A 5,137-nucleotide genomic window follows, 5' to 3' on the forward strand; every position below is an offset into this window, starting at 1 on the left:
GAAAGAACCATACCATTATGGAAATGGCACGAAGCATGTTGCAGACAAAAAATATTCCATATAGTTTTTGGGGAGAAGCAGTTGCCACTATAGTATATATTCTCAACCGTAGTCCTACGAAAGTAGTTCAAAATCTGACTCTAAAGGAAGCCTGGAGTGGTCACAAGCCTTCTCTGGTTCATCTTCGCATATTTGGATGCTTGGTATATGTGCATATTCCAGATCAAAAGAGAAAGAAGTTGGATGCCAAATCCCAATTTTTTATCTTTGTGGGCTACTCTACTGAAACTAAATGCTACAAATTCTATAATCCCGAGACAAAGCAATGGATAGTTAGCCGAGATGTGATTTTTTATGGAAGGGGAGTATGGCACTGGAAAGATGATGTGTAGAAAAATCCATCAATAATCATAAAAATGGAAGATAACAGTATTCCTCCTCTCCCCACAAGCTCAAGTGGAAGTTCTAGCTCTAGTTCCAGTCCTCCAAGCTCACCTAGTTCTTGAAGTAGCACAAACTCAGGTGAAGATTCACCTCCACCGTCACCTTCGACATCCATTCCATGAAAGGTACGAAGATTGGTTGATGTTTACTAGAGGAGTACCAATATAAATCCAATTGCTAATTTTGCTTTGTTTAGTACAATTAAAACTGAACCCTCCATGTATGAAGAAGTAGTGAAACAACCCGTATGGGTTAATGCTATGAATGATGAAATGAATTCCATTCATAAGAATAATACTTGGGAATTAGTTTCACTTCCCAAAGGTAAGGAGGTGATTGGTGTGAAATGGATTTACAAAGTCAAATATCATGCAAATGGTTCAGTAGAATGCCATAAGGAAGGACTAGTTGCCAAGGGGTTTGCACAAACTCCTGGAGTGGATTATGCAGAAACTTTTGCTCCAATGGCTTGTCTTGATACACTCAAGATTATATTGTCTATTGCAGCACAATACAAGTGGCCAATATTTCAGATGGATGTAAAACCAACATTCTTTAATGGTTACATAGATAAGGAAGTTTATGTAGAATAACCTCTGGGTTATGAAGTTCTAGAAAAAGAGCACTTAGTCTACAATTTGAAGAAAGCCCTTTATGGGTTGAAGAAAGCTCCTCATGCCTGGTATGCTAGGATTGACAGTTATTTCATGAAGAAAGGATTCAATAGAAGCCACTCATAACCTACCTTGTATGTCCAACGTATTGGTAATGATATTCTCATAGTTTTCTTATATGTTGATGATTTGATTTATACAAGTAAAAGAAAAGCTCTCATGGAGAAGTTTCAAGCAAAAATGAAACAAAAGTTTGAAATGTCAAATCTAGGACTTATGCACTATTTTCTTGGTGTGCAAGTACAACAAATACCAGAAGGTATATTTATTTCTCAATGCAAGTAAATAGCTTATTTATTGAAGAAGTTTAACATGGTGGCATGCAAAGCATTTGCAACCCCCATAGACCTTGTTGAAAAACTAACCAAGGAAGATGCTAGTCCCAAGGTTGATGGAACTCAGTATAGGAGTTTGTTTGGTAGCCTCATGTATCTCACAACCACAAGACCTGATATTATGTGTGCTATGAGCTTCGTCTCTCAGTTCATGCAGGATCCACATGAGTCACATTGGCAAGTTGCTAAAAGAATTTTGAAGTGTGTGAGTGGTACATAGAATTTTTGCATTCAGTATTCTCCCACTGACAAGTTTGAACTAGTTGGTTACATAGATTCAGATTGGGCCAGTTCAGTGGATGATAGGAAACCTACATCTGGTTATGTTTTTTCATTTGGCTCTGGAGTTGTATCCTGGAGTAGTAAGAAACAGGGAACCATGGCTCTTTCTTTAGCAGAAGCAAAATACATGGTAGCTTCATCATTAAGTTCTCAAGCGGTATGGATAAGAAGGATATTGATAGATCTATATTTTGTTCCTGAGCATCCAACCACAATCTATTGTGATAACAATAGAACTATTGGCATGATAAAGAATCCAGTGTTTCTTGCCAGAATGAAACACATCGAGATCCAACATCATTACATTCATGACTTGGTTCAAGATGGACAAGTGGAGTTGCAGTTTTGTCCTTCATCTGAACAAGTTGCTGATATTTTTACTAAAGCTCTTCCAACCACAAGTTTTATTGCCTTCAGAAATCAGTTGGGACTCCACTCCATTGATCATTCAGGGGGAGATTTAAGATAAGGTCGAATGATACAAAGGCGATTTGTTTTTTGCTTTTAGTTTTATTTAATAAAATAATTTTTTAAACAGCAGTTCCCATATCCAAACTGGTACGTACAAATAAAACAGCTTTCTTGTTTTTATTAATCAACAATCATATATTGCTAAGATAGGATAGAATAAGTTTTATAGTTTTAGTTATTGAACAGATTTTTTAGTTTTATTGTTTTAAGTTTTTGTTTCTCCTATTCTTAGGAAAATGATTGTCTATAAGGCAATTACTGTTATTGTAATTTTGGTGAGAGTTTTTCAATATAAAAATTATCAGTTCTGAAAATAATTGTGTTCTCTTTTAGTTCTGTTTTTTTGGTATATTGTAATTTTATCATAATCTTTCATTTATGACAAATAATGGTAAAACTTGAAATTATTTGATCTGATTCTATAGAACACGTGCGATGGAATCGTTTTTGTTAGATAATGAAACATGGTATCTCCATGTATCATAGAAAGACTAAAGAAAGACTGTAGAAAGTTCTTTGATCTTCCACTGGAGGAGAAGAGAAGATATGCACAAGCACCAAATGATATGTACTACTTGTTTTTGTTGAAACCGAGTTTTACAAAACTAAACTTGTGGCCTTCCACACTTCGGGTACGTTCTTTTTGCATATTCATCATCCACTAATTTTACAGCATATGCTAATGATAATATTTTATATTTTGTTCTATTTTTCTGCTTCTCCTCCCCCTCGTAAGCTAGATATGTTTGCATCATGCTTCGGCTTCATTGGTGTCTCTCCCATGGACGAAAAAATCACCATGTAAATAGATCTGTCCAAAGGTCACATTAATTTGTTTTTTTAATCTTTTGATGCATGTTATTCTAAGACCGTCCGTCTCTGCAGATGAAACATGGGAACTAGCCTTGACCTCAATAAATAACATTCTTCTAACGCCCAGGAGGATAAGCAGAAGGATTTTAATGGCGATGATGTATTGATGAAGATCAGAAATGAACAAGAGGAGGATGGTATTAAAAGGAGGCTGAGATTGTTAGGCGAACAATACCCTTATTTGGAAGAATGCTTCAAACAGAACACCACGGTGGATTATGTATGTATACTTTCCACCATTTAATAACAGATGTTTTTTTTCATTTCATCAAATTTCTAAATTTAAAAGCTCGTCAAACATTTCTTTATATTGATGGGACAATAAAAACAGAAGATTCAATAGATGGTAGACAAAGAATTTTTTTTATTAGTGTCCTTGTCAATCTGTTTCTTTAATAGATATTTTTTTTTTCTTACTGTCATTAATTGTTTGATCTGTCATTCATCATCAAAGATCTACAAGCTCTTACTTATATCTAGGCATCTACAATGACATCAAAATTTCTGTAAACAAAAATTCAGTTTTAAAACAATTTGACATGCAAATGAAAATGCATGAAATATGCCATCTTTTGATTTTTGTGGAGGTGATATTTTATCACTTCAAATAAAATAGAACCCTTGCCACTTGTCTCTAATTATATGAAACCATTACAATCAATAAAATCAAGTGGCATTGTGAGTATCTTGTAGTCTTAGATAATGCTGGTACATACTTAAGCAACTCTATTATTATCCATATTTTTGAAACTCTTGTATACTACTAATATTGTTGCAATCATCATATTTCTTTCTATTATAAGATATCTCTTGGCATAATTTACTTATATTTTTTATATATAGATATACTAGTTTAATTTTATTGTTTCAATAGATTCATGGGTACTTTTACAAACGGCAAAGATACTAACATACAGCCAACTATAAATAAATATTGACTTTAAGGTTAATCAATGTTTATCTAGTGATTCTGAAACACATTGAAACCTAAAATGTTTAAGGGCTTTTAATGAATTTTTGAATTTAATTTGATTAAGATAGGTATTGATATGACTTTCTTTATTAGAGATCTAATTTGTTTTTATATTTCATTTATTTGTTCAACATGATTTAATATCTCTCATTTTAAGAGACTTAACATTCACACTTATAATTTATAATCTTGGATTTCAATCTATGAACTATTTGATGATCATAGCTGTCATTTATAATTTTATATAATTGAAATATCCACATTCACATATAATTTATAATAAATTTCATGTTTGAACTTTATGTATGAGATTTATAATGCAAGTTGTTTCTTTGAAGTCTAAAACTACCCAAAATAGTAAAATATAGATAAATCACCTACATGCTTTTGAAATATGTCAAACCATCTTTCCAACAGTGAAACCAATAGTGCTTTGGAAAAAAAATGAGGCCTAATGATATATGCAAAGTGCCGCTAGTTTAAGCGATGCTCAGGTGGTTGACCCTCAAGGGAAAATGTTTAGTGGAGTATGAATTGAGGAATCGATAGTGGTATTTTTGGTCAGGAGCTACTAAGTGCCTAAATTCCATGGGCAAGTCTAGGCCTTTGTGTTATGTATGGTCATATAATTTATGAATTTGTATTTTATCTAGCCATCAGTGTCTAAGGTTAAAGCTATCTTGGAGTCTCCTGTTATTCCTTTAGATAAAAGGTTTAATCAAGGGGCTTTCTTTCTTTGACAAGGTGAAAGCAATGATCTAAATTGAGAAGTCCTCATCAAGTAGATCATTGTGCCTTCAGTGGGGTGTGTCTATTGATTTTTGGTTTTGTTTGCTTAGTTTATTTAGTCTCATCTTTGAATTTTGTGATGTTCTTTGGGTTTTGTTCTTTTTTAGCAATTGACACTATGATTTAGAGCTCTCACTTTTCATGAGACTCTAGGTTACTTCACTTTAGCTGCTATGTAAATATTGGGGCCTCTCTGGTTTAATCTAACTAGAACAATTCCAAAACTAAATATAACCATATAGATAATTAAAGCTATGAGATTTCTACAATCCATCTTATATTCTTATGTATTTTTC

This window comes from Cryptomeria japonica, chromosome 5 (genome assembly GCF_030272615.1).
Source record: "Cryptomeria japonica chromosome 5, Sugi_1.0, whole genome shotgun sequence".
In the NCBI taxonomy this organism is placed as follows: domain Eukaryota; kingdom Viridiplantae; phylum Streptophyta; class Pinopsida; order Cupressales; family Cupressaceae; genus Cryptomeria; species Cryptomeria japonica.